The sequence below is a fragment of the Lactuca serriola genome, chromosome 7 (assembly GCF_051521515.1).
Source record: "Lactuca serriola cultivar US96UC23 chromosome 7, Lser_US96UC23_V15, whole genome shotgun sequence".
Lineage (NCBI taxonomy): Eukaryota > Viridiplantae > Streptophyta > Magnoliopsida > Asterales > Asteraceae > Lactuca > Lactuca serriola.
In genome coordinates, this window is record NC_136414.1 from 51,445,084 (window position 1) to 51,458,464 (window position 13,381).

A 13,381-nucleotide genomic window follows, 5' to 3' on the forward strand; every position below is an offset into this window, starting at 1 on the left:
TTTGGCATGCCGATTGGGGGTTTACGACCGACCATTGGTTACTACTGCTATCTTTCGCACCTTCTTGGAACAATCTCATAAGGTGTTTCCCGATGGTATTACGAGTACGAGTTGGTGGAACACAATCGCCAACAAATTATACATTCCGAAGTCGGCTCAAGAAGGGAGCATTAGGTCACCCACACACCGTCTCATTCGCCGCGTTATCTCCACTACAATTAATCAACGAAAGGATGACGACAAGGTTTCTAACCTTGACGTCTTTTATCTTTGGAGTATCATCACGCCCGACACCTTTTGCAACATTCCATGGTGTTTGGCTTCTTATTTGTCGGAGGGTGCGGTCAAGGAGCGCAAAACCTCCAAAATTAATGGTGGCATGTTCGTGACTCGGCTAGCCAACTCATATGGGTTGATGACCAGCGGTGCATGGAACTTGATGACGATGATTCCTGCCCCTCCCTTTAATCCCATTCTTTTTCGGAGGGCAAGAATTATTGAAGATTATGGCGGTGGTCATTATGCTATCCCGCATAATGATCCGGTGGTTGGTCCCGAGGCACCGGGAAGGAGGGTTAGATCGAGACGTGAGTGGGACGTGGAGGAGGAACCGTCGGTGATTCCGGTGGACAATGATGAAGTACCAATGGATTGGTACAACATTGAGATGAGGTGGTTACAAGACCAAATGGCGAGGGGTATCAATTTTAGCAATGAATCCCACGTGCGACTTTTTGACCATTTCCATATTCCACACATTGATGGGGGTAACTTCCCCTACATACCATCTTGGGATGAGATCATTAATGCAAGGCGGAGTGGAGCCGGTGGAAGCGGGGGAGCTCATGGCCATGATGAGGAAGAAGATGATTAGTTTTTTTTATGTTTAATGGAACAATTTTCAATTTATTTTTGTTTTGTTTAGTGTGTTTGAATTTTTAGTTAAGACTTTTATTTTTATGCTTGATGTTTTATTTGCCTTGATGACTTTCAGATTTTGGATTAGGAATGCTTGCATAAAGGGTCTAGAGTTTGAGAGAGAAAGGAATGGAAAAAAGAGTGGAAAAGAGTCAAGAAAGGGCGGAGTTTAGAGTTAAGGTGTCAAGTCCGGTCCTAAGGGACATGAGTGAATAATTCTAGAAGTTATGAGAAGTTCTTGAGATTCATCAAAAGCTGGAGCAAGTGCAGAATGTGAATTTTTCCACCCAGCGGTCGACTCGCCGAGTGCAATTAACGGACTCGACGAGTTGCTTTATATTTTCACACTTTCGAGGATTTCCGCGACTATACTCGACGAGTCACTTATTGTTACACCAAGGAGACTGCTGATTCGATGTTGTTGTACACACCACTTGATCATTTATTCTTCCCGATTAATTCCTGAAGATTTCACACTATTTTTCCTGCCTATTTGGAGCTGCCCACATGTGATTTGATGCCTAAGATGTGGATGAGCTGTTTCCATGTCTAAAGTCAATTGAAGATGAAGTTAAAGAAAAGAGATATCGACCTAGCGACTGCTACCCCAGGGGAGTTTGTTCTAATTCTCTTTACATTTCATGTTTGTTATTTTTCATGCATAACATGCAATGAGGACAGTGCATAAATTAAGTGTGGGGTAGGGGGTTGATGTCGTCTTAGTAAATGTAGAGTCCTAATGTCTTAATTTAGGTTAATTTTTAAATTTTCTTTTACCAAAAATATGACTTAGGAATTAATTTAGAAAATTTTGGTAAAGCGTAATTAGGATTCCATGTTAGAATTATGTTGATGATTGCATGAAGACCCAAATGTTTAGTTGAGCCTATATACGTTCTAGTGCATTTGTGGCTTCCTTATTCCAGTGAAATCATGGGACAAAAACACGACCTTGCTTAGCCCGAAGGATGCAATATGTTTAGCATCGTGTACCAGAAATGTATCCAGGAAAATTATTATCGTTAGCCAATAAAGGTTGAAGTTGAGCGCCCCTGCTTAAGCATGTAGGATTTTGAGTGAAAAAAGTGAGGTACATGTAAAAAAAAAGAGAGAATTGCAAGGAAAGTTTGAAGAATTTTGGAGCAATTAAAGTGAAGATTAAAAGATCGAAATTCCAAGAGTTCAAAAACTGAAGATACCAAAAATCAAACAACAAGGTGGTGAATTCACAAGAATCAAAGATCAAATTATCAAGAAAGTGTAGAATTCCAAAGAGCTCCATAGTGCTATCATAAATTGTAATTCTAGATTATGTATGCTTGGGTTGCTCAACCAAAAATACCTTGAGGATAGGAGGTTTTATGCGGATGGATTCGGAGGGATGCATAAAATGAGCATTGTTCGGGATAAGTGGGTGAATGTTTATGAGGATTGTGAGTATTTGGAGTATGGGAGGTTATTAGGAAAATTTTTAGACACAAATGCATGCGTTGTGGTCTTGGCATAATGGCTGGGTTAGATTGGAGTTGTCATATGTGATTCTAATGTGTAAAATTCAGTTTTGCTTGGGGGCAAGCAAAAGTCAAGTGTGGGGTATTTTGATATTTGCATATTTAGCCTCATAATAAGTATAGATTTTTATCGTTTATTAGCTAATTTATTGCATATCATGGACAAAAGGTACTTAATAATGCTTGAATTGTGTTTTCAGTCCAAAAGTGAAGCTCAGAAGCAAAAGGAAGCAAGAGAAGCGGTTGGGAGCTCGAGAATTGAACAACGAAGAAAACCACCAAAAAGAACACCTACTCGGTGAGTAGGGACGACTACTCGGTGAGTCTGATCGAAGATTTGAGAAGATAAAGACTCCGGGACTTATCGTGTATGGGAATTAAGAGATGGACTTGGCGAGTCGACAATGGACTCGACGAGTCGTTTCGCATCTATAAAGATAACTTCTCAGATCGACATTCGACATTCTGGAACCCTTCTGGAGAGAATAGCTGCGATTGAAGAGTCAGAAGAACCCTAGAGAACGAAGATACAACCTAGAATCCAATTCCGAAGAAGATTTGAGACAAATTGTCATCATTCTACTTAATCTTTTGTTTTCCATTATGGTTAGACAATTAGAATTCGTTTTATTGCTGTTAATTACCTCAATCATGAGCTAAAACTCTTAAACTTCTGTTTGGGGATACAATATTGATACTATGGTTTGATTTATGGTAGGATTAATTCAATTTTGGTGATTTTGTTGATTTTAGCTTGTTAAAGAACCTTGTGTGTGAATAATAACTATTTTTCTGTTAATAGGAAGATAATTAAATAGTATGAACATCTTTTAATTGTCAACCTCATATGCTTATGTGACCACTTCATCATATGACTAGGATTAATGATCATGAAACTAGAATTAATAAGAAAAATAGGTAAATTCATGTATGAGCTTGTGTGATGACCATCAACAAGAAGTTAACTAAAGGACCAAATTAGTTAGCTATTACAAGTCTAAATTAACCTGAATAAATAATCTAGTGAATTAAATTAAATTAGACAACTGATCACTGTTTGAGTTAATTTGTTCTCTAAGGATTAGTGCAGCGAATGTGAATCTAATCACTTGAATTGGTAACCAATAGAAGAATTAATCCATTGCACAATTACCATAATATCAACCATAGGATCAATTGAGTTGAACTAAACAGAAGTCCTTCCTATTATTGAATCTAGTTAATTCTTTGCTTTTCTAGCTTTTAGATTAAGTGATAGTTAGTAAGTTTCTAGTCTTGTAAAACTAGAGAAAACCCCTACTTATTAATTAATTTAGATAAAATTAGTTTTTAGTTTTAATTTACCGTTCCCTGTGTTCGATACCCTACTTATTTAGCTATACCACAATTGATAGGTCCACTGCCTTTGTGTGTTCATTTTATAATTAAAAGTAGGTTTAAAACTAAGTTGTTTTACGCACATAAATGTCCTAAAGGCAACCATAAAGGCAACCTTGAGGCCTCCCATCAATATATATATATATATATATATATATATATATATATATATATGTATATACACACACACACATTCATATACAACTTAAAACTTGTATAAAATATTCATTCAATACTCATTCCAAATAATAGATAATATATAAACACATAGCATGTATTTTATAGAGAATAATTCATATCTATGTGTTAGAAAAAAATGACTACGCACTCACTTGATAAAATGATGAGCGGAAAACGTTACGACTCTTATAGTAATATTCTTCGATGAAACCAGGACATTTTCTCTAAAAACAAGGCTTCTCACGGGCAGAGTTTCGGCTCGAAAACTCTTTTTCTCAGGATCTTCTGGGCTTCGGGACTTAATTTGGGTGTCGGGATGATACCGTGACTTCTGGGGTATTTCTTGTAATATAGAAGAAAGTATAAGGGAAGAGAAGTGAAAAATTGTAACAAAATCCAGATGGTTTTGCATGCTATTTATAGGAGGAGCCTGGCTTTCGGTACGCAGGGCGTTCCTGCGAGGGACGCAGCGCGTTCCGGAACGCTAGGCGTTCCTTCAGACGCAATGTGTAGGAGCAGGGCGAGGTCCTCTGTCCGATGGTAGCTTGTGTCGGCTACAACGTGGCTCATCCGAGGCCGAGCAAAACGAACACGGGGCGTTCCCCCTTCGGATAAGCTTCGAAATTTTCATTTATTTTTACTTAAAAACTTCAAAAGTTCATATCTTTTGCATACGAGCTCCGTTTTTGGCGTTCTTTATATCCACCGTAGGTGAGACTATGCTCTACAACTTTCGTTTAGACTCCGTCGGCTAATTTTAACTTTATTTTTATTATTTTATTTTTAGTTGGCCGGGACAGGAAAAGTCCGTTATAAATTCATAACTTCTTCATCTGACGTCCGTTTTCGTCTCTCTTTTTACCGTTGAACTATTATTAATGAGATATTTGATTCTCGTTTAGATTGTCTCGGCTAGAAATCACTCGATCTCATATTCGAACTTTGGGCTATATACTGCTAAGTCGAAACTTCGAAAATCATAACTTCCTCATACGAAGTCAGATTTAGACGTTATTTTCATGCATGCTCTTGGTTTAACGTATTCTACGACTTTAGTTTAGATCTATAAGGCTAAAAATTGCTCTATCGTAAATTCACTATTTACGTGACGCAGTGTCGTACCGGTTCTGTCGCGAAACTTCGACAAGTTATAACTTCTTCGTTATTACTCGGATTTTGGCATTCTTTATATATCTGAAATCCTTGTCATGACCACTACAACTTCCTTCATGGATATTAGGTTTATATAATATTTTATTTTAACACTTATTTTTATTCTTAATTCATTTAAGTCACACAATTAAGCATAAAACACATAATACTCAAGTAATTAATACATTTTTATTATTGCAAAACGAGTTACAAAGGTTAACCTAGACTGTTACATCATCATTAATGCCTAGCCTAGAAACACGGGCGTTATACAACCTCCCGCTTGGATTGCCCTGGATTTGTTGACTAACCACACTAAACAATACATTCTCAACCCAACCACACTATATCGTCATATACATAATAGATAACATATATCTAGCAAACAGATAATCATATAACCAGTCAACAAACTAACAGGCAGATCTACAAATCACTACCGCATAGCAACATCCTATATACCAGGATACCGATCTAACAGATCACGACTGCATAACAACATCCTATATACCGTGAAACATGATATAGTGGGTCTACATTAGTGGCTTCGACCCACGAGTACAGTGAGGAAAAACTCTCCTAAATTGAAGAATTCTGAAACACTACGATACGATCCCTTTTTATCACTGCTTGTGCCCGCGAATCCACTAATCATCAAAACCATGTAAAGTCTTAATTAATAGCCCAAAATCCTCAACTTTGACATAAAGTCAAACTTGGTCAACAGGTCAACGGTCAACAAAAGTCAACATTCAACAGCCCTTCATGATGTGACCATCTATGGCTTACATCGTGAACCACTACATGAGAAAATAGTCGGGGATCATAATCCTTAAGATGTGACAAGCATATCCTTATGTCGTGAGATCAGTTTGAATGTCATTTTGATCCAAAAACTTCTCAATCCATTAAGCTACTAATCCATCTTTTCCAGGAGGCTTCCTAACACTCCAAGGATCATAAAAATCGATGCTTTAAGGCCTTGTATGTCCAATACAAGACTTGAGCTCAAAATAGGACATCCTTGAAGAAAAAGGAGATCTAATCTCAAGCATGAACTCAAACATCATCCAAACTTCAGATCTATAACATATAAGCACCAAGGGACCTTAAGGACCCATAAAGTCGCTAACTTTATGGAGTCCTAACGCTCTAACTCTTAAGACATGGAGAAATATCCATAAAACCTTTGATCTAGAAACAAGGAATCATAAAGCTTGGATCTTGTTTACTCATATTAGTCCAGAGGTGTTACTAGAGGTTGTAAATGGAACTTCCAAGCTGAATCTATGCTTCAATGGTGACCCCTTCTTCTCCAAACCACCAAAACTCCCCCAAAAACTCAAGAATCACAAGGAGAAGCTTGGGTTTGGTTTTTACTGAGGTTAGCGATGAAGGAGTCTATTTTAGAAACCTAAAATGAAGTTTATGAGCTTTAAATATGAAGGAAACCCTAAAAGATCGTGGGCTTGGGTTGCAACGTATCTCACGTTATGATCTCCTAGTGCTCATGTTGTGAGCTCAGTTTAAATCCAAACTTTTATTTGATCACTACTCACGTCATGACCTCACCATGTTCACGTCGTGAGCCTTGGTTTTACCCAAAAACCATGCCCTGACTCCTCGAAGCCCAAAGTCGATCCGATCTAGAAATCGGGTGTTACATAATTTTTCTATTGAAGCATGCTTTGTAATACATTTAAAGATGATAACAAAAGGCCAACAAAAAGTTGCATTTTTTTTTCAATTTGTTTTCATTTTTATAAAAAACCAAAATACATTTCTATTTGTTGCATTTTGTTTTCATATTTAGCTAGTAAAATCACTAAATAGCAATGTACTTTAAATTTGCATTTTTTTTTTGTTTTTGTACTTTTTTTTAAAAATTTTCTTTAACAAAAACCAAAGTTCATTTCCATTTGGTGCATTTCCCATATTTAGGTTGTAAATGCACTAAATAGCAATGTACTTTGAATTTACATATTTTTTTGGTTTTTTTTTTCAATTTTTTTTGCCAAAACACAACATGTTGGATTAGTGTCTAAGTCCATAACTATTTTTGTATGTACTTGACCCGATGGTGCATGGTCCTTTTGGGTTGCCTTCACCAAAGCAACTTGATAGGATGAAATATGGAGAGAAAGGATTAAATATGATTTATTAATATATTATGAGAATATTAAAGGAGAAATCATATTGTTTAATTAATATTAGTCAATAATTAATTGGTAATCAGTTTTGTGACTAAAAGAGATTAATTAAACTTAAGGGACTGGAATTGTAATTATAAGATAATTGCAATTTGGGCCATGGATTGTCTTAAATCAAGAGGTGGACGAATTCTTATGGGAAGCCCATAAGGAAATCGTCCAAGGGCTTGATTAAAGGAGTCTATGGGTTGTTTAGGGCTTAAGCAACCAAATTAGGGTTTCCTTGTTAGATAACCCTAATAGCCTCACTATATATAGAACCCTTAAGGCTCAAAAACGTGGACAAGCTACCTTCTAGGGTTTTCACACGGTTTTGGTAGCCTCCATCCTCTCTCCACTTCATCCTCTTGCTTATGGTGTTTGTGAACCATTAGAGGAGTGACACTTGTGACTCTAAGCCTTCCAAAGTCAATTCAAGGAGGAATTGGGATTGTTATTGCTACATAACAATCAAGGTAACATTATAAACCTATTCTAATATCTAATATGATTACTTGTATGCTAGAATTAGGGTTTATAGTCTTGGATTCAAAGCATGTACAATAGAGAAACCTAGATCCAAGCATTAGGGTTTGTATGAGCACATAGGATGTCTTATGACCAAAACCCATCAGTGGTATCAGAGCCTAGACTGGTTTCTATTGTATTGATGCTTTACATGTTTGAAAAATTCAATTTTTTGGATTCTGGAGGCTGGACTCGCCGAGTCCATGGCTGAACTCGCCGAGTCCATGCAGACTCGACGAGTCCAAGCCTGACTCGACGAGTCAACTCGTCAGATGGAGGGTATTTTGCGATTTCTTGCTGTTTTTGCTTATGGATGGTTACCTTATCATGTTAGATCAATATTAATCCGATTATATGATATATTTGACTATATTTTTGATCTAATTGAAGATATTTATCAATTAATAAGATAATTGTTTCCTTATAAGATAATTGATTAATTATTTTGACTAAATTGATAAATTGTTTTGCAAGAAATCATTAAATAAATCAAATATGGATAATTATGTAATTAAATGTTAATTTAGATTATTTGTTATTTGATCCTTGTTGTTATGAAATGTTTCATATTTTCCCCTTTAGGTTTTATAGTTTAAATTTGAACCCAATAGTTTTGTTGTTTTGAAATTTAAATAGTTAAAACCCTAATGTTTTGAAAAAGGTTTCAAAACTTGCCCTCAAGTTTTGGAATTTAAATTTTGATTAAAAGTTTAATTTTGATGTATATTTAAATTCTAACCCAAATGTTTTGAAATGTTTCAAAACTTGCCCTCAAGTTTTGGAATTTAAAAGTTGATTAAAAGTTTAATTTAGGAATGTTAAATTCTAAAACCCTAGTATTGATTTGAAAAGTTCAAATCACACCCTTATGGTTTTATTAATTAATTAAGGTGTATAATTAAAAGAGGTTTAATAAATCCATAAAAGTTTAGGTTTACAATTTAATTGAATTAAAAGTATAATTGTTAAATTTGACCTCCTAGTATTTTAAAAAGTGTAAAATACACCCTATATTATATATAACATTAAAAGTCTAACATTATATATATGTATGAGTAAAAGTCAGTCTTACCGTTAGTAGGCCTCAGTGGTCTATAAGGGGTGTTTAAGGAAATTGCCTATAAAATGGCAATTGAATGGGTATCCACTCTTACCCACCGCACTCTTGACTAGTGGAGGGTCGTTAGCCGAACGGGTAGGATATGACAAAACCTTCCATTACAAGTATAATGAAGTATAAAAGTAACTAAATGTTTTCATAAAATTCACAATCTTAGTTACTTAGGCAAAAGTGAATTGATGCAATTCCATGAAATTACACTTTGTGCCCTTGCGAAGACGTTAGTGGAGCGTGTGTGGTTAACCGGCACACTAAATGGTTCTAAGCAAAGGTAGAAAAGGGTGACTCAATGTTTGTCATAGTTCGGTGGAGCGTGTGTTGTTTATCGGCACATCGAATAGGTGACTGTAACATGTGAGGGCACCATGTAGTTTGCATGGTTATTCACACCTGCTTTGTGATCCTCGGCATCCCAGTCACAAACTAGAGGGGCATATCGAGATTTAAACATGCCATTGAAAGTTCAATGTATCTCAAATGATCTAGGAGTTTTCATAGATTTAAAACTTAAATTTCTTTTCATTTTTCGTGGTGGAAATTAGTGAATCGTCATTCACTTACCTTCAAATATTCTGCAATTAGGGTTACGGCATCCCTCTCCCGAGTTGTAGAATATTGTGTTGGGTCCTAGCCTTAGTATCTTATTTGGGTGATTTACTAAGGACTCAATCAATCAACTAACTTGAATTCGTTTTCTCCCGTTTTGTAGATGTCAAAGTTTGACAACTATGGTCTTCTCAAATCCCGTGGAACAAGCATTCCACATGAAGATGATATTCCACGATTCGATCGAGGAACAAGGGATCATGCTTCACTTCCTCCTCCTCCTCCAATTATTCTCCCTAACCCACAAGTTCAAAGGCTTGAAAAGTTCAAGATCACTCAAGCCCTTTTGGCAAGTAAACAAGGAAAGTCGGTGTGTGCACATGTCCTAGGGATGAAGTCACACATTGATAGGTTTAGAATGTTGGGATCCATTGTTTGTGAGGAAATGGCTGTTGATTGAGTTCTTCAGTCACTTCCTAACTCATATAGTAAGTTCGTAAGAGAGTACTATATGATGAACCGCGACGTGACCCTTATAGATCTCACCTATATGCTTATTGCTGCTGAATCAGCAATGATTTGGCGCAATAAAAAAGCAAAGTTGATCGGTGAATCTGCCTTCAAGACCTCTATGGATATAGAAAATGGCAACGAAAGACATGCTATGATCGAAAAGTTTGATCATAAGAGAAAGGCAATGTCTGAAGTAGTTCCATGTGCTGTTCCAAAAGAGTCGATTTGCTTTTATTGCCAAGAGAAGGGGCATTGGAGACGAAGCTTCCCTATTTACCTAAGAGATCTAAGAGATGGGAGAGTCGAAACGTATGGCTCTACTTTAGGTAAAATCCATTGACTAACTCTATTAAGCTTCTATTCTAGATTCTTAATACATAATGTGATAAGATTACAATTGATGTTTTGTAGGATCGAAGAAAAGAAAGGAAGCTTAAGGGAAGAAGTGAGCAAAATCTAACCGTGAAGGAATGGATTTCAATCGCATTTCTCGAAGATTAGATTCTTGAGCTACTACTTAAAGTTAGAATTAGATTGCTAAGAAGGTTGTATTAGCATAGTTTTTCAATGAATTGCATTGTAAGGACAAATTTTTCTGCAATAAAATAAATTTTGATTTTATATTATTTATTTATCCTTGCAATGCCGTATATGAAAAATTGATGTTTGAATGTTTCTATTATTAACAATAATGGATTTGGTTCTTATTATGTTATTTATGGAAAGTCGAGAATTTACCAAATAAGGAGAGTTTCTCATCGCCCAAGTTTCAATTGGACAGAAACTTGGAATCATGCAACTTGGTTGCACGATGAATGAGAAATTTCATATTTGGAAATTAGACTAATTCATTGACAAAGTGTCAAGTGAAGGACTAGGAGATCAAGTACACAAAGTTGTGTGTTGATCAAGTCCACCATAAGAGTAACAAAGATATTCGTCATGATTTACTAAAGGTTTAGTGAATATGATTATACTTACAAGATTAAGTGTAATTCTGAATTGATTAAAGGGTTTAGATCAATAGCAGAACGAATAAGAAGAATCAAGTAGGCAGAAAGACAAAAGTTTCTCCATTCTAAGAAGAAGGGAGAGTAGCTATTATGCTTTATGATAAGTCTTAATGATTAAGAACCATATCTCAATTGATCCTCTAAGTGAATCTTAGTACAATTGTATGTTTAAGAAGAGGAATCAAGAATTGAAGAAATGGTTAAATCAAAAGGCCAATCATACTTCGTTCCAAAACAAGTCTTAGAGTTAAGATTGTGACAATGAGTGACAAGTATTAAGAAGGTTTATAACATTCATCAATTGTGGAAAGTTGTGATGTCTTGGATAAGACAAAGACCAACTAGGACCAAAGTTATGAAGTGTTTTGTCTTGATAAAAGCTACACTAACTCTTGAATATTTATTTGTCAAGAAATATTTTGACAAGAGAATTTTATATGTCAAGGAGTCAGTGGGAGTCTTAATGGTCTTGAAAGGTTTTAAGAACAAATCAAATAAACCTTATCGATCATCACTAGCACATGAGTTGAGGTTTACAACCTATTGTGTTGACATTATTTTGTTTCTGTGCCAATCCAATCGAGTTAATTATGTATGTGAGTCCTATGAGTTCTCATTTTGAACGCATAAAAGGTAAAGCACCTTAATCAATGAAAGGTACATTGATAGGAAAAAGTGAGCTGCTTAACTACTTGGAAGACGTGGTGGGCAGCTGTGTTATCATAAGGCAAGAAATCAAGATTAAGAAAGTTCGATCCATATGAGTTTGAATTCGTCGTAAACTTTGGTTTTGACAAATTCACATGGATAGGAACAAATACACCGTTTAAATCTAAGCGTCATAAGATTTCCTCCTTCATGAAAATGATTGTGAGGAAATGCTTTCACTAAGAAAGATTTTAAGAAGATAGTGATTGTAAAATTTCATTCTCGAATTCGATTATGGTTACGATATCCCTTTCCATAATTTGAATTGTGAGGTTTGGCAATTAGTCTTAATTGTTTAGACACACATATGAACTATCGAAGGCAAAGGTGTATAAGTTCAAGAATCCTTGATAAAAGATTATCAAAGCATTAAGTATTAGAAACATGAATTTAAGAAATTCAATAAGTATTGTTTTTCTGAAAGTTAAGTTGTTTCTGAATACATGTCGAAGCTAGTGGGAGCATAAGTGTTATGTTTATAATAATCATCATGATAGTGGGAGCATAAAAGTTATGATTGTATGATTATTAAGGCACATATTGCAAGTTGGCAGTATTAATTATAGAAAACAAGAGTCATTCTTTGCAAAGTTGTAAGGAAGGAATAGTTGTTTTGCTATAATTAAGGGAGAGAATATTATGCTTCATTTCAAATCTAAAGGATTAGGTTGAGAAATGTTAATAAATTTAGTCAAAGGTACATAGTGTGTTCTTAAATTTCGATTATGATTACGGCATTCCTCTTCACAATTCGAATTTTGAGAACATAGAAAATAAAACATTATGCGTAGTGTCCCATTCGGGTATAGGATCGATTGCAAATACTTTAATGTTTGACCATTCTAAAATTTTCCAAATGTCGAGTGCATTTAGAAGGAAAAGGGACTAGAATTGGTTTTGACTAAAATAATTAAACAACTATCAAAGGACAATCCAAAGTTCGACGAGGATTAGTCGCTTGCGAGTAGTTGGAAGCATGGTATTGGATGGACGATATCGACATTATTATGAATAGAAAAGATTCTATTAAGAATAAGTTGTCATATGGAAGATATGGAAATGTTTCCATATTGGATGGACCATATCGACTTTATTATGAATAGAAAAGATTCTATTAAGAATGAGTTGTCATATGGAACAGATGGAAGTGTGTCCATATTGGGAATTGAATATTGAGAAATCTAGAAACTTCTATGCAAAAGGATGTTCAAAGAATATACTTTGAGTGAGAGACATCATATCTAAGGAATTGTCTTGTAACAATCTCCGATAGAGGACTTTGTAATATCATTGGCAATAGTCTTTGTGACTTTGGTGCAGTGACATTATGAAAGGATAAGTTGCATAGAATGTTAGAATCTAGCTTATTCTATAAGTAGTAAGAATTTGATCTTCTTTAACTTATGGAAAAAGGATTTGGAGTTGTGAAATGAGAATGATTGGAAATGTGTTCAATGTGATCTATTTCACAAAGTAAGAACCATAGGTAAACATTGTGTGCATGCTAGGAGCATTGGACAAGTGTAATAATTCAAGTAAGAAGTTGATTACCCGAAACGACAAATAATGAGTAATCAATATGGTGATAAATAATAGGTGTTTTATTTATGCTCAAAGGGTTGAGGC